This window comes from Podarcis muralis, chromosome 15, assembly GCF_964188315.1.
Source record: "Podarcis muralis chromosome 15, rPodMur119.hap1.1, whole genome shotgun sequence".
Lineage (NCBI taxonomy): Eukaryota > Metazoa > Chordata > Lepidosauria > Squamata > Lacertidae > Podarcis > Podarcis muralis.
The window spans coordinates 23905037-23926198 of NC_135669.1; the positions used below are offsets into that span (position 1 = coordinate 23905037).

General features: G+C 45.0%; 1 pseudogene; it reads left to right on the forward strand.

The window, feature by feature from the left end:
* Positions 1–3656: 3656 nt before the first annotated feature.
* Positions 3657–4104, forward strand: LOC144325648 (large ribosomal subunit protein eL31 pseudogene; annotated as a pseudogene).
* Positions 4105–21162: the final 17058 nt, after the last annotated feature.

Below are 21162 nucleotides of genomic sequence, written 5' to 3' on the forward strand. Positions count from 1 at the left end.
CTTTTTTTTTAAAAAAAGTGTTTTCCAAAAAGTGAAAAAGGCATTGCCACAGAAGGTTCAAGTGGCACCACAATATGAATGTTTTGCACATGCCATCACCATATATTCTGCGTATTAATGTAAGCTATGTACAGTGGTACCTCGGGTTAAGTACTTAATTCGTTCCAGAGGTCCGTACTTAACCTGAAACTGTTCTTAACCTGAAGCACCACTTTAGCTAATGGGGCCTCCTGATGCTGCCGCGCTGCTGGAGAACGATTTCTGTTCTCATCCTGAAGCAAAGTTCTTAACCTGAAGCACTATATCTGGGTTAGCGGAGTCTGTAACCTGAAGCGTATGTAAGCCGAGGTACCACTGTATATATGGGGTTCCATATTTACTAGGCCTCTGGCTCATTATGCTCTTCCAAGGTGGCCACCAGTGTGAAGTCTCCCTGTGATGATTAGCCATGCAAGATGATGTATCAAAAGCCCAACAGTTTTGGGGGAAGTTAAAGCATGGTTTTCGGAAAGATCAGTTCCTTTGCCTTGTTGTTTTGAGAGAGGTGGCCTTTCTGCTTTCTCATCTTTCCAGTTGTTAACAAATCTCCTTGGAACAGAGAGCGTATCTAGCATTGTTTTCAGGAAGCAATCGCTGCCATTCCTTGTTGGTAGAGATATCCATTGCAATAACCAAATGAAAGCTTGACATTTTTAGTGTCTAAAAATATAGGAGTTTCACAGCCTGGATCCACATTAAGGAAATGCCGACACTTCTGGGTCATCCTGCAAGGCTTAGAAGATAAAGTTCCATCATTCCTTAATGTGAAAAGGATTAACTTAAATGGTGACAGTCATTAGGGGGCCACAAAAGGCTTTTTGTGTGTGCATCACACTGTACAATATGTAGGTAATATTTTCACAGAGACAATGGCTGATGCAATAACAGCTACATTTGCAGCCCAATTCAACTTTGCCTTCCTTTTCCCAGGAAGGCAAATGTTAAACCAAATACTTTCAGGCCTCCTTGTCAAAGATATCTGGCTTACGTTGCATCAACATTTTCTGACCTCCTGTAATTTGGTTATTACAAAGAGAGAGGCTGACTTGTCATGCATTCTCCCAGTAAATTAAACAGCTGTTAGGTGGTGGGAGTTGAATTAGATCTTTGGGAACAGGCATATCCAATCTGGTCTTTGTGTGCTTCATGTGTATGGGAAAGAGTCCCTGAGCAACTTATAACAGACTGCAGCCAGGTTTAACCAGAATGGCATCCCAAATGGTACACGTTATACCTTTTGGGGTGTATCTCTTGGGAGATCTGCTTCTGCAAAAAGGAAGGACACAGCATCATGTCAGAGTTAGAATCATGGTGGACAAAAAGGTGGCAAATCCCCGGGACCAGATGAATTGATGGCAAAATATTATGAAAAACTAAGTGAACAATTGGTAAATCCATTGAAAGATGTGATGAATGAGATTTTAAAAACAGGTGAAATCCCAGAAACATGGAAAGAAGCCTATATTACAGTAATTCCAAAACAAGATTCTGATTTCCTGCAAATAAAAAATTATAGGCCTATTTCTCTATTAAATAACGATTATAAATTATTTGCAAATATTTTAGCTACCAGAATGAAAAAAATATTAAGTGAGTATATACATCAAAATCAGGTAGGATTCTTTTCCCTTATGGGGTATTCCAGAGCCTGTAAAAAGTCTTTCTAAAGTTCCCTATCGGTAGGAGGTCAACCAGAGTATACTGAGAAACAAAGTGTCTAGTAAGCCTGATCTTTATTAAAGGAACTGTTGCAACAGGGTCCCCACTCACCACACGCAGGAGAGAGGAGAGAACCCTGAACAATGATGTGCAAGCCCTTATACAGACTTTTGAAATTGCCCACCCTGTAGCCCAAGACCACCCGCCTGAAACATCATACATACATCACAGAAGGAGGCGGCCTACAGCAGAGGAGGTAACCTACAACAGAAATCCTGTTTTTCAGATACAGGTAGGTAGCCGTGTTGGTCTGTCGTAGTCGAAACAAAATAAAAAAAATCCTTCCAGTAACACCTTAGAGACCAACTAAGACCAACACTGAAGAAGTGTGCATGCACACAAAAGCTCATCCCAATAACAAACTTAGTTGGTCTCTAAGGTGCTACTGGAAGGATTTTTATTATTATTTTGTTCTGTTTTCCAGGACACCTGATAATGGCCACTGATTGCATTACCTGGACTGTCTGGCCATTCTTTTGTGATAGTTAATACTTTAGTTTCTGAATCCAGGTCACAAGATTACCCTATCCACACACAAATACGACGTTAAGACAGGATCTGAAAGCAAAAAGACAATGGGAAGGCTTTCCCCATTTGCCTCCCTTACTGCAGAGGAATATTTGAGGTCATTGGGAGAGTCAAAATGGCGTCAGGATTGCTCTCCCATACTATTTCAGACACATGGTTCATATATTTAGATATGTGTGCATTTATGAATATTTATTCTATATTTAAGACCTTGAAATTCTAATAACACTGTTTTTGGTATTGATTTGTTTGATATACTTCAATATAGACAAACACCCTAGTATTTGGGGTGGGGGATATCTTATTACCCTCCTTAAATAAGCAGGACTGTCCAGGAGGGAGAGGAGTGGAACACAATAGAGTTGGATAATGGTTCTGATAATACGCTGGAAAACTTGACAAAAGGAGTTGAGCGATGAGAATATTTTGCAGAGAGCTAAGGAGAGCCCTGCTGCTGAGTTTTGGCTCCAGGCAACGACATAAATATCCCTTATTCTACATAAAGAGATAAGTGCTGGTGTGTGGAAGGCAGATTAATTTAAAGCAGCGCCTTTGTGATGGCAGCTGAAGGCAAAAGATCTCTCTTAACAATATGCTTGAACTGTTTCATCCTGTAACCTGGAATGCATTGATAGGAGGTGGAAGGGACTTGAGGAAATATTCTCTTGAAATGTTTTAGATTGTTTCCACACCAGGAGTACTGTAAGCCTTCTCTCCTCAAATTCTGCATTAGTCAAAACAGGATTTTGAATCTAAGAACATAAGAGCCTGCTGAATCAGGCCAGCAACCCATCTAGTCCTGTTCTCACAGTGGCCATCCAGATGCCTGTGGAAAACCAGTAAAAAGGACCTGAGCACAAAATCACTCTCCCCTCCCATGGCTTCCAGCAAACTGGTAATCAGAAGAACTATTGCCTCTGGTTGTGGAAGCAAAGCATAACCATCATAGCTAGTAGTCATTGATAGCCTGCTCCATAAATTTGTCTAAAAGGTAAAGGTAAAGGTACCCCTGCCCGTACGGGCCAGTCCTGACAGACTCTAGGGTTGTGCGCCCATCTCACTCAAGAGGCCGGGGGCCAGCGCTGTCCGGAGACACTTCCGGGTCACGTGGCCAGCGTGACAAAGCTGCATCTGGCGAGCCAGAGCCGCACACGGAAATGCCGTTTACCTTCCCACTAGTAAGCGGTCCCTATTTATCTACTTGCACCCGGGAGTGCTTTCGAACTGCTAGGTTGGCAGGCGCTGGGACCGAACAACGGGAGCGCACCCCGCCGCAGGGATTCGAACCGCCGACCTTTCGATCGGCAAGCCCTCCATAAAAAAGCCTCCATCTAAAGCCATCCAAGGTGGTGGCCATCACTGCCCCTTGTGGCTTTCTGGTCTGGTCCTGAGCAGGATGGCTCCTGCAAAGAAAGGTGGTGAAAAGAAGAAAGGACGATCAGCCATCAATGAGGTGGTTACTCGGGAATATACCAAAAACATTCACAAACGGATCCATGGCGTTGGCTTCAAGAAGCGGGCTCCTCGTGCTCTCAAGGAGATCCGTAAATTTGCAATGAAGGAGATGGGGACTCCTGATGTACGCATTGACACCCGCTTGAACAAGGCTGTCTGGGCAAAAGGAGTAAGGAATGTTCCTTACCGTATCCATGTGCGTTTATCCAGAAAACGCAATGAAGATGAGGATTCGCCTAATAAACTGTATACACTGGTCACATATATGCCAGTTACCACTTTCAAAAGCCTACAGACTGTTAATGTGGATGAAAACTAATCTTTCATTACAATAAAAATGTTATGACATTAAAAAAAAAAAAATCACTGCCCCTTGTGGAAGTGAGTTCCACAGTTGAACTGTCTCTTCAGTGTCAGCTGAGACCAGACAAAGAGAGCAGCAGTTGTGTGGATTCTTACTGGGTTTTGTTTATTATTATTAGAACTCTTTTAGCAATGCAAAGTGCTTTTTTTGTTCTCACATTAACTTACTGATTGATTTTTGATAATGAATTTATAAATAGTATAAGATTACTGAAGCAGTGCAGAATTTAAAATAATTCATATGAAATCAAATAAAACTCAAAACAGTTTAAAATTGCGGGAGCAGTGCTTTGAAATAGGTTGCTATTCCCGCTTTGCAGATGATGAACTGAGGTTGACGTAATAGGTTGTAAAGGTCACACAAACGGAATTAACGTCTGAGGTGAAATTTGAGCGTGGGCTGTCCAGCATTGTTCAATGTGCTGCAATGAAATGTGGAGGAACCTTCATTTTCTGCATCCCTTTACCTAAGTTCAGCCATCTCTGGTATATATATATATAAAGGTTCAAAATCAAATGCAAAATTGTAGGTAGATGGTCCAATTCTGTAGGCATCACAGATAATGCAGAGCCTCTTCTGCCACAGTTTCTTGTTGGTTATCCTCATTCTCTGGTTGAGGAGGGAGCTCTGGGAATTTTAATCAGCTGCCAATTGTACTGGGCAGTGCATAGAAAAATGCGGGTGAGGGTGCACTTTGAGATAGATTAGGCTGCAGGTAAGTGACTTGCCCAAGGCATGGGTGTAGCCATTATTTACTTTACAAGGGGCAGGCTTTATGTTGGGGGGGGGCAGAACAGAGTTATCTGTGATGCAATTGGCCAGTTAGTTAAGTATTTTTATTCATTTACTTGATTTTTACTTATTTACTTATTTTTACTTAATTTATGCTGCTTTCCCCCCCATGGCTACACCCATGGCCTCACCCTCACCCAATGAGTTTCATGGCTGAGGAGGATTTGAACCCTGGTTTCCCAGGTCCTAGTCCAACACCCTAACCACTCTGGCTCTCACTAGGATCCTTTGTTCTTTCCCCTTCTTGCCAGCTTGCTAAACAGCCTTACGAAAGACAGAACCTGTGGGTTAGGGATTCTGTGTGCTATTTTCAGAAAAGTGGGCATGTTTTTGTGCGTATGTCTAATGGCTTGGTGTCTTTTGAGAAACTGCTTTCCTGGGTCCCAGTGGGGAGAGGATGGTGATGGAAGGATTCTCTCCCCCCTCACAGATGTAAATATTCATGAAGCTGCTGAGGCTACCAGGTGGGAATGAGAGGGCCTCATCCATAAGTAAAGCGCATCAGTATCTTACGGCATTAGTGAGAAGAGACTGACATCACTTTGCTTTTATTTCTTTCTATTTTAAAACATCCTGGTTATAATACTCAGCTCTGGCGCATCCAGCAAATTTCTGAAGATTTTATTTAAAAGGAAACAAAAACCACACACAAATAAGCCCACTCTGTTCTGCCCTAAAGGAATATATTAAACTCAGCAGTGGTGGTTATGCATGCTAAGATGTATAAATGTCCCTTCGTGTGCATGCACACAAAAGCTCATACCAATAACAAACTTAGTTGGTCTCTAAGGTGCTACTGGAAGGAATTTTTTTATTTTGTTTCGACTACGGCAGACCAACACGGCTACCTACCTGTCCCTTCCATGTTAGGTTGGGTATCTTGGAGTTCTTTTACATGATTGGATTTTGTGTGTCCTATCTTCTCCCAGCTTAGGGTTCCAAAAGAAGTCTGTATTGATCCCAGGACACTCACTGATAGAGCAGAGGCTGTGCCCTGAAGGGCAAGGCTGGGGATGGACAATAGATCAGGCATATCTGATGATCCAGTCAAGATCTCAGTTGGGGCAGCAGGCCCAGGCAGGACAGGGCAATATCTCAGTTGGGGTAGCAGGCCCAGGCAGGACAGGACAAGTAAGGGCACAATATAGGCTTTAAGTACGTAAGAGAGCTCACAGTGGCCAGTGTTGTCCAGGGCTCACCAACACTTTAGCTTGACCTGTATTTTGATTGTATTGTGTATTGATTAAGTCCCCTGAGTCTTGTTCCATGGCTGTGCCTTGGGGAAATGTAATGTTACCTGCTGAATCAGAAGTTCAGTAAACCAAATCTCTCTCTGATTCCACACATCTGATCAGATCCAATTCAGTGGGTAAGATCGGATTTTGGCAAGGCACAGCTGCAGAACAGATGAATTCTCAGACCTGGGAGAATTACTTAGTATACAACACAATCAAAATCCAGGCAAAAGTATGGAGGAACACTAGGACTCGCTCAGAAAGAGCTTCTTTTTTTGCCCTAACCTATGACAAATGATGATCCTATGACATGAAATCATAGAATCACAATTATAAGTTGTTAGGGATCCCAAAGGTCGTCTTCTCTAATACCCTGCAATACAGGAACCACAGCTCAATAATCCTGATGGATGGCCATCCAACCTCTGTTTAAAAACCTCCAGTGAAGAAGAGTCCACCATGTTCCAGGGTAGTTTGCTCCACTGTCAAATAGCTTTATCACCTGAAAGTTCTTCCTAGTGTTTAGTCAGAATCTCCTTTCTTGTCATTTGCATAGCTGTCAATTTACAGATTTGAAAACAAGGGACCAGCAGCCTTGAAAATAAGGGACCAGCAGCCTTGAAAATAAGGGACCAGCAGCCAAAATAAGGGACCTGCAGCCTCACCTGTTCCAGGCACTCCAGTCTTCCTGTCCTCCTGCAGTGTGGTCAAACTCATGCTGGTAGCTTCGAGAACACTGTCCAACCAACTTTGTAACCAGAGGTTCAACTGAATAGAATCTGAATCACATGCACCACAAGGCCTATGCAGCCTCAATTTAAGATGGCTCCCCGGCCAGGCTTTGCACTGCAAAGTTTGCAGCAACACGTGCAACAAAATGGCATCCAGCATTCAAAATCCCCCTCAGCTTGCATTAACTAGCCACACACAAGACATGCAAGCTCCACCCCCCAGTCGTTCTTAGACTTAGCCAAGCAGCACAGTTGGAGCCTACCTCCTCCCTGGCTGGCAGGGAGGGAGAGGAGCTGCTTCCTTTGAAATTTAATGGACATCATTTAAGGGACATTTAAGGGCCATCCATCAATAAGGGACAGCAGCGGGACATGGCGCTGGAATAAGGGACTGTCCCTTCAAATAAGGGACACTTGACAGCTATGGTCATTTGAATCCATTGGTTTGGGTCCTGGATCAGCAGAAGACAAGCTTGCTCCATCTTCCATGTGACAACCCTTGTGATTGCAAGTTGTTTAAAACTGCTTTTAATATTGTATTTTACTGTTTCAACTGGCCCTGGGACCTTAGAGTGAAGGGTGGGTATTTGACAATGATGGTGATTATAATTTCATACCAGAAATTGGTATGCAAAGAAAATTGATGCTGTTCTTGATCAAGCATTACATTTGGCATAGTGACGGCAACCTGAACAGACATTGTGGCTTTTAATCTATCAACAGATGATTTGGGATCAGGTCTCAGTTGAACATCTGTGCTGAGCAGCAGTGAAATCCATGGCCCTTTTTTTTCCTGGCACAGCAGCTTTGCAAAGGAGAAGGAGGAACTTCGCCATTGTGAGCTCCTGTTATGAATGACTTTACCTGGAGGTGATATCTTCCGCCAGGCTGACTTTGACATTAAAAATGGAAGAGGCCAGGGACGTTTTCCACCCAAAGCTCAATGGAAAGTGGCAGGTGTCAGATTTTTGCAAATTTCTAAATGTAATCTACAGGCTTCTGTTGACAGGGACATGAAGGCTGCAGCCTGGAAAGGAGCCAGCCTAAACTGCCACAACCTAGAAATACAAATAATTCTAAAACCAGGAAAGAAAGAGAAGTTTAAAGCTTTCATTTTAACTCAAAAGGCCACAAGGTGAAGACCTAGCAGGTCTAACATATGCTGCCTATGTCCATGGCTGTAAAATTTCACAGCTTTGCTATGGTCAGGACTCGAGGGGAAATGAGGGGCGGTTGACCCAAGGTTTGTCAGATAGATGCATAGATACTTGAAAGATACTTGAAAGTCACAAGTAGCTTTCCCTTGCAGCCTTACATAATTTTGGAGGCCTGAAAAAATGGATGAGGTGCTTTGATATGTGGCAGTCAATCAGCTGTTGCCCCTCTTGGCTTATTACATCAAGCAAGGAGGGAGTGGCTGGATCCAGAATGTCATAAAGGCTTCCTTAAGAGAGGAGGCAGCCCACCTGCTGTTCAACAGCTCCTGCAGAACCCTAGTCTGGACCTTAAGAATTATTTATTATTAAATTCATATCCTAATATTTCTCCAAGGAGCTCACGATGATGTGCCTGGTTCTCCCATTTTTATTTTCACAATAATCCAGCAAAGTAGGTTAGTCTGAGCGTTGGTGACAAGGTCACTCAGTGAGCTTCACACCTGAGTGGGGATTTGAACCCTGTTCTCCCAGGTCCTGATCCAACACACTAATCACTGCACCACACTATCTCTCTTGCTATTAAGAATGTAAGAGCCTGTTGGATCAGGCCAGTGGGATATCGAATCCAGCATCCTGTTCTCACCCAGATGCCTGTGGGAAACCTGCAGGCAGGACCAGAGTGCAAGAACCCTCTCCCTTCCTGTGGTTTCCGGCAACCACAGAAACATTACTTCCTCTGGCTATAGCAGGTGAGCATAACCATCATTGCTAGTAGTCATTGATAGCCTTCTCCTCTGTGAATTTGACGAACCTAAAGGTTGGTGGCCATCGCTTTCTGTTGTGGGAGTGAGTTATATGGTTCAGTGGTGTCCAAACTTTTTTCAAAGAGGGCCGGATTTAATGAAGTGAAGGGCCGTGGGAGCTGACCAAAGGGCCAACCAAAGTTGTTGACTCTTTTTTTAGGATTTTATCCCGAAGTTGTTGAGGGTTTTTTTAGGGTTGAGGTTGTTGAGGTTTTTTTAGGATTTTCCCCAGGAAATAAACCATCACAGGGGCTGGATGAAATCCGACCAGTGGGCTGGATTAGGGCCCCGAAATGGACTTTGAACATGCCTGCTATAGTTTAACTCTGTCTTGTGTGAAGAAGGATTTTCTTTTATCTGCCTTGAATCTTCCAACATTCCGTGTCCCTGCATCTCCATGAGTTCTAGTGTTATGAGAGAGGGAGAAAAACTTTTCTCTGTCTGCTTTCTCCATGTCATGCATACAGTGGTACCTCAGGTTAAGTACTTAATTCGTTCCGGAGGTCCGTACTTAACCTGAAACTGTTCTTAACCTGAAGCACCACTTTAGCTAATGGGGCCTCCCGCTGCGCCACCGGAGCACGATTTCTGTTCTCATCCTGAAGTAAGTTCTTAACCTGAAGCACTATTTCTGGGTTAGCAGAGTTTGTAACCTGAAGCGTATGTAACCTGAAGCATATGTAACCCGAGGTACCACTGTAATTTTATAAACTTGCCTCATGTCACCTCTTACCTTTCCTTTAAATTAAAAAGTCCTGAATGTTGTAACCTTTCCTCATAGCTCCATCCCCTTGTTCACTTTGGTTGCTCTTTTCTAGACTGTTCATTTTACAATATACACACTTAAAATAAAATCACACGTGTTGAAATATAGAATCATGGTCCTCCCCAGCAGAAACGGGAGAGATTCCTAAGAGACAGAATTAGCAAACAGAAACAAGCCAGAGTCCAGAATGCTCAAATAGATGATTTATTACAAAATAGAAACAAGGACATAGACAGTATTCAGATGGAACCAGCAATTGTTTGGTTAAATCTACAGAGGAGGTAGGAGATGGAGAAGTCAGAGAGAGACGGACAGTGTGGGAATGATAGAGAAAGGCTACGCAGGGGAACTAATGCCAAATAAGGAGATTAGTGGGCGATCTAAGGGGAGCCACATCAAGATGCAGAAAGGAGTGAAAATGTAAACAGCAGGTTGCTAAGGCACCATGAGTAGAGGAGACAGAGTTAAGGAGGGAAAGGAGATCGGAGTTTTAAGTCTGGAGCCATTCTCTTGTTCCCACAGTGTATAGTGAGTGCAGCAGTTTGTGTGGGGGATTGAAAAGGGTTCCATGTGCATCTTTCTGGGTATGGCTTTCTGACCTTAGCACTGGGTTTTTGTATGGCCTTTCCCCTCTTCGGGGCCCTAAGAAGCCATTCGGCAGGTATGCAATGGTACCTTGGTTCTCAAACTTAATCCATTCCGGACGTCCGTTCCAAAACCAAAGCGTTCCAAAACGAAGGCACACTTTCCCATAGAAAGTAATGCAAAACGGATTAATCCGTTCCAGACTTTTAAAAACAACCCCTAAAACAGGAATTTTACATGAATTTTACTATCTAACAAGACAATTGATCCATAAAATGAAAGCAGTAAACAATGTACTGCAGTCATACAATCAATCAATGAATCAATCAGTAGCTGAACTGGGTTCCACACAGTCACAAAAGGGGGCTCTGTATTTCTGCAAAGCCTCATGGTTCACCTGGGCATGCTGAGATTTATCTTCTGTTTCTTAGTAGCCGCATCTCAGTTCCATTTCTGTTGGCACTCACCGCCTGAGTTCCACATTAAGCAAGAGTCATTGGATTAATTTACACAATACTTTGAAATGGTACAATTTGGCTTTCTGGGTATAGAATGTAATCTTTTTATTTTTGATGGCCATTTTATTGTTGTTGCCCTCTGCCTGTAAAAGGAGAGACCTTAGTTAAACAGCCGGATGGTTTATGTTGAGATCTCCATGGAATACAGTGAAGCGCAATAAATAAGAGCCCCAATTTATTTTGTAACCGGTGACATTGCGCTCTGTACAGTATCATAGTTGTTATTCTTCTCAGTCCTTGACTGCACCTGGCCAGGAACTGGAAGAAATGTGTTTGTTTATTTACTTACTTCAACTGGATTAAGACTTCCAGCCCTAGTTTAAAAAATAAAATACTGGAAGGAAACATTCTGAATCATTTCATCTTGCGTATTTAGATGTTAATAAACATCATTGCCTTTAATGAACGTCATTCTCTGTGAATGCACATTCTTGAGGCTTGACAGCAGTTTATAGCATTTACATTAGGCAGCTAAGAGGAATTTTGTGACTGAGGATTTATTTAGCCATTACACTGAACATGGGCATGAGGGACTTGTGTATCCATTTTTGGTGCTTCTGGTGTCCAAAAGGGAAATTTGTGCATCTTCTCTATACTGAGATGTGTAGGCACCAGACATAAGAACAATTTACTGTGAAGGAGATCAAGACACCCTACTTTGGATGTTGGAAGGGCAATCAGGGCAACCACCCCAGGACCTGTGCCCTTGGGAGGCCCACAGCTTGCACCAATGGCCACAGCTGGCAGATCCATTGTGTGGGTTGCCCTGCTGCCTCCTGGCCACCAGGCTGGGCTTGCCACCTCTTCCTATCCTTGAGTTATGTAGGGAAGGATAAATTGGAGACAGGGAGTATGTGGACAGGAGAGGGGCTGCAAAAGAAGGAAAGGAAGTAAGGTTGGAAGGAGGAACGGCCTCCATGTTTTAAAGGAGGGCAAATGACAGTGGCAAGGGGGAGGAGATGGCAAGGGGGTCCCACACAATGTGATTTGCCGCACATCCAACAAACCCCAGGGATGGCCCTGCATGGAAATGGGCTACTTCCCTTACTCTTACATGACACCCAAAACCAATCACACGTCATGTTTTCACACTTATTGCCGGGGGTGGGGGTAGGGCAGGGGAGAACCTTATTTGAAACTGGAATCAATGACAGCATTTGATCGTTTGGAACCAAGTCCCCCATGGGGACTTGAAAACACGGGGCTTTGTTGCAATAATTAGAAGTCCGTGTGTTATGACCACATTATAAAAATATTGTTGTGTGTGTATTAAATGGCAGGTGCTACTCCTTCGTTTTGATTGTGAATATACAAGCTAGTCAGATTTTTGTGTGTTGTCCAAGTCTTGTCAGAGTATTTATGCCACCGCCAGCCTGCCCACTGGACGCTTCACCTTACATAAACAGTTCTAATGTTCATAATAATCAGCAATTGTTTTACTATTTGGGGATTCATATACAGTGGTACCTCGGGTTAAGTACTTAATTCGTTCCGGAGGTCCGTTCTTAACCTGAAACTGTTCTCAACCTGAAGCACCACTTTAGCTAATGCGGCCTCCCGCTGCCGCCGTGCCGCCGGAGCATGATTTCTGTTCTCATCCTGAAGCAAAGTTCTTAACCCAAGGTACTATTTTTGGGTTAGCAGAGTCTGTAACCTGAAGCGTCTGTAACTGAAGTGTCTGTAACCCGAGGTACCACTGTACAGGGTTGTTCCTTCCTGCTTTTATTTTGCTTCCGTATTACAGTTTTCTTCTCTATTTGAGCCTTTTGCCCCACTCCGCTCTCTCCCTGTCTCTTTTCCCCTTCCCTAAGGCACTCATCCATCCCAGCCTAAGGACACTGGCATTTTGTGAGAACTCAGGTCCTCTTTCGTTGCTGGTAGTAGGGCCATGTTCCTTCCCATCCCCTTCCCCCATCCCCTTTTGGTTATAAATGTTTTAGTGATCTTTAAACAGGTTGTCACAATGTGTTACTGTGAGAATTAACAAGGATCTCCATAAACAGATTGTAAAGTGATAGCCATGTGAGTTGCTGCCTGTTACTCTAGCAACAGCTCAACAGAAAAAAGGCTGTTAATTATGGACTCCTTCAGTCATGGCTAAAAGGGACAACTGCTGCCAGCTGATTTACAAGGCAGTCCAGAGCTTCCAGGTGGACAGTCTTGGTGGCTACACAAGAGGTGATGAGGCTTGGCTTGCGGCAGTCTCAGAGGGGCTATCGGCTTTTCATGCTGATGCAAGACAACCCTGTTCCAAAAAGGCAACTCCCATCCCAACCAGCTTGCAAGCAAATCCTAAATGCATTGACTTGGAAGCAATCCATGCTGAAATTTGGAGGGCTTCCAAATATATGTGCATGGAAATGGGCTGTGATAAATGAAAGCCATGGCTGTCCTGGGCTTTCCTCTCTCCCCAGATCTCAGAATGCGATTGTTTTGAGGTTCCTCTTTCCAGAGTACTAAAGAGTCAAGGGTAGTATTTGTCAAGTTGGTTTCCTATAGAGGAGGAAGCACTGGCAATGTGGGACATCTTTATAATAATCCCTTTGTGTTGCTCCTCAAGGATCCAAGCTTTGGAACAAGTACCTTCCTCCCTTTGAGTGCAACCTCCTTTTTAATAAATATTTAAGTTGAGAAGTTTTCTCAAATCACAGAATCATACAATTGGGGGTTGGAAATGACTCCAAGGGTCATCTAGTCCAACCCCCCTGTAATGCAGGAATCTCAGCTAAAGCATCCATGACAGATGGCCATCCAACCTCTGCTTAAGAACCTCCAAGGAAGGAGGGAGGAGTTGAAGCAGCAAGTGGCTAGTCAATATTAAGTCTCACACAACATCAGTTTCCTCATCAGCTGCTGTGCCAGGGAAGTAATAGTGCCACTGTATTCTGCTCTGGTCAGACCTCACCTGGAGTACTGTGTCCAGTTCTGGGCACCACAGTTCAAGAAGGACACTGACAAACTGGAACGTGTCCAGAGGAGGGCAACCAAAATGGTCAAAGGCCTGGAAACGATGTGTTATGAGGAACGGCTAAGGGAGCTGGGCATGTTTAGCCTGGAGAAGAGGAGGTTAAGGGGTGATATGATAGCCATGTTCAAATATATAAAAGGATGTCATATAGAGGAGGGAGAAAGGTTGTTTTCTGCTGCTCCAGAGAAGCGGACGTGGAGCAATGGATCCAAACTACAAGAAAGAAGATTCCACCTAAACATTAGGAAGAACTTCCTGACAGTAAGAGCTGTTCGACAGTGGAATTTGCTGCCAAGGAGTGTGGTGGAGTCTCCTTCTTTGGAGGTCTTTAAGCAGAGGCTTGACAACCATATGTCAGGAGTGCTCTGATGGTGTTTCCTGCTTGGCAGGGGGTTGGACTCGATGGCCCTTGTGGTCTATTCCAACTCTATGATTCTATGAAGACTGATAGTGGGAATAAGAGAGTATAGCATGGCCCATGCTGCATAAGATGTCCTCCTTACCAAATAACCAGAAGAGCGGAAAGGGGGTGCCAAAGAGGGAGGCAACATGGGCGTAACCAGGATTTAGGGGGGCGGGCAGAACACCCACCAGTCCTGTACCAGAACCAAGCTACCTGTGACATGATTGGTCAGTTTGCAGAAGCCATGCCTATTACTCAGTACTCAGTTGGGTTGCTAAAATGTGCCACAAAATCAACCAAGTGACCTCAGCGAGCGTTTTCAGTTCAAATATTCTGATTATTTCTACTTTTAGTTAAGTGTTTTTATTGATTTACTTTATTTCGAGAGGGGGGCAGCTGCAACACACATGGGAAGCAAATTTGTAACTTGTAACAGGGAACCCACAAGGAATTTGACTACCTCCATTCATTAGGACAAAGGTTTGCTGGGGACTCCTCTTTGATGGACATTCCAACTAAAGGACCTCAGCTTCCTGATCTTGAAGGCACAGTGATGTGAAACTCCTCACGCCTAAAGCAGAACTGGAAAAAAATTATTTAGTCCAGTGTCTCCTTACTGGATGAATGAAGGAACTCATTCATCCGGTGGTTTTTGGAGGTCTCCCATCTTTTTGAATTCCCTTTATAAAGCAACCAGAGAGACTTCCGGGTTGGCGCCATCGCCGAATGGCGGACTCCCTCCGAGCTCCGGAGGGAGCCTGCTCGGCAGGGGCTGGGTCCTACCGCACCGGCGATGCGGGGACCCTTAAAAACCACGGCCACGGAGGCCGTGGACATGGAGACTCGGCTGGCACCGCTAGCGCCCTCCCGACTCGTGAAGGAGCCTTTTTAAAGGCTACGGATCGGGTGCCGGGGAGAAGCGTGGTGCTTTGAGTCCTTCGCTATCCCTGCCGAGCGAAGCCGCATGCCATCCGGCGGAGAGCGCTGACTTCTTCCATTGAGAATTCGGACTTTTAACAACAACCCGTGAGTAATTTGGAAACCGGGTTTAAAAGGAGAAAAAAAGAATTTTTTTTCGGATTTGATACGATCGGGGGGGGGGGATCCAAAAAGGAAGTCAGTCCCCCTCCCTATTGTAAACCTTCCAAAACAAGGACTGGGAAACCAAGGTCCAAAAAGAATTGTATTAAACTAAGAATTCCACGATGGGAAACTACAAGAACTGTGCTGGAGGAAGAATTGAGGGAGAAGGAAAACGTAACCCCCCCCCCCCCGGGAACCGGGGTGATTAAGGAGGGAGCCTGGCGAAAAGCGAAGGAGATTTTGACAGCTGTCAAAGTAGCTGTCAAAGTCGGAAATACAAAGAGGACTTTATTATGAGGACTTTGCTGGTTAATTTTGCTACAATTTTTTACAATCCGTTAAAACTTGGATACAAAATGGCGAAAACAGGGATAACAATCGGACTTTTGGACTAGAGAAAACAAAGTTACAACAATCCCCCTAGAGGAGTTTCGGGACATTACAAAGAAGGTCGTGAGTGGAAAAATACCATCGGAATTCTACAGGACTGGTTATCTTCTGGGAAAGCTGCAATATTGTGTCTACAGGGTGTTCAGCTAAAGGAGACAATAGAATTTTCTATTGAAGAGGGACTGAACGCAAGTTTTTGTTCCTGAATAACAATAATCCCTGCAGACTTACTAAATTTCTGAACAAGAACATTTTAGCAGCAGAACAAGAGGAAACTAGCAGCAGAACAAGAGGAAACAAGCAGAACAAGAGAAAACTGGACTATAACTTGGAAAGAACAATGGGGGGAGTCCTATTAAAGATTTGAAGCTAAATGGTTTAAAAATAACTTTAAGAATAATTATAAAAAGGAAAGCCAGCAAGGAGTTGGGGGAAAAATGGGATTTATGGATTTTAACAATTCCAGGCAGACAACATGGATTGGTGATCAGAGGGAAATTAAACCGGGGACAGCGGGGGGAGAACTAGAATCCAAAGGCTTGCCAACTTTTTTCTGAATTGGTTTCTTTTCATCTACTATACTTTTTATTTTCTTATTTCTTATATTTCTATCGTGTGGGGTGTTTTTATCATTAAAAAAAAAGGGAAATTGTGGAATGGAAATGGGGTGGGCCCCGGGGAGTGAACTTTTGTCTTTCAATATGAGGATTGTATAAATTTAAATTTAAATTTGAATAATGGTTTAAACAAATTAAGTTTTAATTAGAACTGAGAACTTGTGGAGCCAACAATTTGAAAGGGGAATATGGTAGGGGTGGGGGAAGGAGGGAGTCCCGGAAAGTAGATGTATGAAAATAAGGCTTTGAACGTACTTTAATCTTTACTTTCTGTACTATTGAAAATTTTAATAAATATTATTAAAAAAAATAAAAATATAAAGCAACCAGAGACCCTAAAAGGTCCATGATGCCTTACTGGATGGGACATTAGAAAGTGAGCACTGCAGGAGCTCCAGGCTGCCTCATTTTAATTGTCCTCTACCTTTGAAGCAGGTGTTTCAGAAGGCTCTGGCAATACATTGGTTAGGAAGCTTGCTTGTTTCACCAAACCATAGTTAAGGTTAACCACAGTTTATGGTTTGGGCGTCACATTAAGCTGTGATTATTCAAAAATGGAAGAGAACACTTCAGATTGCAGAGTCCTACCAGATGGGGAGGAGGGAGCTAAAGCTTGCTCCCATCAGATAAAAAACCCCTATGGTTTAATGTGCTGTCCGAATGCAGGCAATGTGTGTGTAAATTTGTATGGGTTGCTTTTGTGTCCATAAATGTTTGTGCCTGCCAGTCTTGTCTCTCCCTGTTTCTCCTTCAGTGAATAGTATTGCTGCTACCTTTGAATTATTCACCGCTGACCTTTAAAGGGGTGGAAAAGTTGCAAGTTAACCAGGATTCTCTGTGAAAGATGCAAATATGCTTCATCGGCACACAGCGCCTTTGCATTTGGGATTGAAAACAAAATAACATGGCTGGAAGATAAGCGAGGAAAAGCCCTCTGAACCATAACAAATCCGAGAAGCCTGAACCTCAATCTCTGCAGGGGGGGGGGGGGCGCAGGGCAGGTGCTGGGTGGTCTCTGGGCTATAGCTATTGCAAACAAACAGTGATACTTCACTCTTTATGGCAGAAATTCCCATTCTGTTAAGAAAAATATATATATGAGAGGGGGCTACTTCAGGCTTGGGGTGTGAGGAAGTGATAGGCATGGAGGTCTGAAAAGTAATAATTCCATTTTAAATTGTTTCTTCCATCTATATCCCGCATTTTTCTCCAAGGAGCTTAAGGTGGTTTACATGGTGTGTCCCCCCCCCCCCCTTATTTAATCCCCACAACAACCGTGTGAAGTAGGTTATGTACCACTAATGGTAAAACAAAACAAAGTCTTCAAAGTGGTTTGCGAAAAGAATAAAACAACAGAATTATCAGTAAAAACAGTTTAAAACAGCTATTTAAAACGTTCATTTTTTCAAAAAAATCAACAGTAGGCTAAAAGCCAGACTAAAACACATGCCGGCATTCCACATGTATGGATAGGCTTTGCCTAAACAGAAATGTTTTTAGAAGGCACCGGAAAAAATAGAGTGAAAGTGCCTGCCTGTTGTCAATAAGCAGGGAGTTCCAAAATGTGGGTGCTGCCACATTGAAAGACCAATTTCTTACACATATGGAACGAGTATTATATGGCGCCTGTAACAGTGCCAGTTTCGCAGAATGAAGTGGTTGAATGGGCATATGTGGGCTAAGGAAATCATGCAGACATTATTATACTACTGACATACTTTACCCTAAAGTGCTAGGGTGGGTTGCAACATCAAAGCACATTAAAACAGTTTAAAACAACTTACGAAGGCAATCATACTGGCCTATCTTATTGGGCTGTTGTAAGAATTGCCATGTTAATGCGTCTGGGTCATTTTGAATGCTTAAAATGCACTGTATAGCTCCATCGCTCTTCTTTACCAAAAGGATGATTCTTCAGTCAAGACACCTTTGTGATTTCGTCTTGACTGAAGAAGGGCTGTCTCTCCCCCCCTCCCCGGCAATCTTACCTGTTTTTCTTTCGCACTGGATTATGAGGTACAGGGGTTGCGTTCCAAGACCCTCAAGCCAACCCCCCATTAGCATAAAGAAATTCACACAGACACAGAATTTTTTTTAAGGTTATTGGGCAATTTTTTTGGCCACAACTTTATTGATTACAGGAAATGAGAGCAGTATCGGCTTAGGCGTTGGCAAAAGACTACCGTATTTTTCGCACGATTGGACGCACCGGACCATAGGACGCACCTAGTTTTTTGGGGGGGAAATAAAGGAAAAAATTTTCCCCTTTATTTCCCCCCCAAAAGCAGGTCAGGGAAACCGAACCAGGTCGAGGAACAGCGGGATAGTGGCGCTGCGCCTCCCTGCTGTCCCCCAAGCTTGTGGGGCTGGCTGATGTCTGTCTGGCGGCCGGGGAGCTCTGCTTCAGGGCGCCCCACCCGCCAGGCAGCAGGCTGCTATCCGCAGCGTGGGGAGCCCTGTGGGGAACTCCTGCAAGGTTCCCCACTCTGCGGATGTATGCCTGGCGCGAGGGGCGCTCTGCTTCAGGGCGCCCCACCCGCCAGGCAGCAGGCTGCTATCCGCAGCGTGGGGAGCCTTGTCGGGAACTCCTGCAAGGTTCCCCACTCTGCGGATGTCTGCCTGGCGCGAGGGGCGCTCTGCTTCAGGGCGCCCCACCCGCCAGGCAGCAGGCTGCTATCCGCAGCGTGGGGAGCCTTGTCGGGAACTCCTGCAAGCCTCCCCACTCTGCGGATGTATGCCTGGCGCGAGGGGCGCTCTGCTTCAGGGCGCCCCACCCGCCAGGCAGCAGGCTGCTATCCGCAGCGTGGGGAGCCCTGTGGGGAATTCCTGCAAGGCTCCCCATGCTGCGGATGTGTTCCCGAAGCGCCTGGAGCTCTGCTTTCAGGGCGCCTGGCGCTCCGGGAAGCAGGCTGAGCGGAGCGCTAATCCCGAAGCCCCAAGCTTCGGGATTAGCGCGGCGCTTCGCTAGCCCTGGGAGAGCCACGCAACGTCGCGGGGCTCTCCCAGGGCTAGCGAGACCTTGCCGGCACCCAGAAGCTTGGGGCGCGCTGTGCTCCGCACGCCCTAAGCTTCTGGATTAGCGCAGCGGTCCGCTAGCCGTGGGAGAGCTGGGTCTCCCACGGCTAGCGGATAGCTTCCTGAAGCCTGGAGAGCGAGAGGGGTCGGTGCGCACCGACCCCTCTCACTCTCCAGGCTTCAGCGAAAGCCTGCATTCGCTCCATAGGACGCACACACATTTTCCCTTGCTTTTTGGGAGGGAAAAAGTGCGTCCTATGGTGCGAAAAATACGGTATATCTGACTCCTGCCCGCTTTGCAGGAAGTCTGTAAGGGTAAACCACCCAAAGGGAAATTGCTTCGGGGGAAACCGCCTGCATCTTCCCTGGTGTTCCCAGAGGCCTGGCATGGCCCTAGCCCCTCAAGCGGACTTCGGACAAAATCCAGGCCCTGGATTCCTTTAATGGAATGCCCTTGAACAATGGAGGGGCAGGCGATGGCCAACCTCCCCTCCCCCACTCATCAATAAGCCAATGCCTAACCACCAAACCTTACAAAGTTGTGATGATTGCTAAGAAGTAGGCTAAAACCAAGTGGCCCATGCCAGTTTGCCAAATGGAAAAATTCCTACCTAGTCCCCGACCCAAGACGGGCAACCAACCGAAGTCCAAAACAAGGCCAAAGGACACTTAAATTACGGTAAAGGGAGGGTGGGCGGGTGTTCGGCAGCGCGAAGTAGGTGCTTGGCACACGTCACACTGCCGCTTTTATACATTCCCCCATGATCACCCATTCAAATTGATTGGGCAATAGCCTTGGGTGATCATGGTGCCACCCTGGCATGAGGGTGATGGCTCCACCCACGCCAGAGTGGGAGGAACCGGGTTGTGGGACTGCCCATAACCAGGACCATCTATTAAGATGATCCCACTTATGAGCTGAGGTAAGTGGGATCATCGGAGCCTCATTGAGCCTGGCGGTTTGACTGCAGGATAAAACCTAGTACAGCCTCAGAATGGGGAGATGTGTTTGGTAACATCAAAAAACAAACAGCAGCAAACAATGGATCCCCCCCCCTTCCCTAAATTAAATAAAAGGGATTTCTCAGGAGAAATAGGAGCCTGTGCACACTTTCAAACATATCTTCACATGCAAAAGGACTAGGAAACAATTTTTTATATATACAGTGGTACCTCAGGTTAAGAACTTAATTTGTTCTGGAGGTCTGTTCTTAACCTGAAGCAACACTTTAGCTAATGGGGCCTCTTGCTGCCACTGCACTGCCACTGCACGATTTCTGTTCTCATCCTGAAGCAAAGTTCTTAACCCAAGGCAATATTTCTGGGTTAGCGGAGTCTGTAACCTGAAGCGTATGTAACCTGAAGTGTATGTAACCCGAGGTACCACTGTGTTTAAATGAAAGCTGAGTTTCTCAGGGAGTTACATTCTGCACTTTGTTCCAAGTTTTGGGCAATTTCAGGCCATGGAATTGCATATACTCCCGGTTGTTTAACTGACCCAGTAGCAGTACAGTTGGTACAGGATAAGCTGTAACTCTTTCCTGGTGAGGAGTCTCCAGACCCACTAAGCTCACCTTCCTATACCTGCTGCCCGGCCATAACAGTTGCCTGAGTCCAATGCTGCTCTGAGAGGAAAAGAATTTTCTCTTTGGTTCTCTTCAAGCAATAGCCTTCCTCTCACAGGCCTGCTGAAACTCATTGCTCTTGACCGGGCTATTATTATGTGGGCTTTATGGGACGCACTGAGTGCTTACAGAGGCAAAACCTGCTCTGCAGAGCTTTTTGGAAACTGTCAATTAACATCACAGCTGCCTGAACCTCATAGCCAGGCACATCCTGTTGGGGATATCTTTAGAAGCCTTCAGAAGACAAGTAGAAAGGGCCGCAGAGAGTCTTTCAAGTTTCTGATGGATAATGAGGCAGATGCTTGCAGCATATTGTGGTTTTCAGAGGCAACCACAAAAGAAAAAGAAAATGCGACGGCATGAATAATT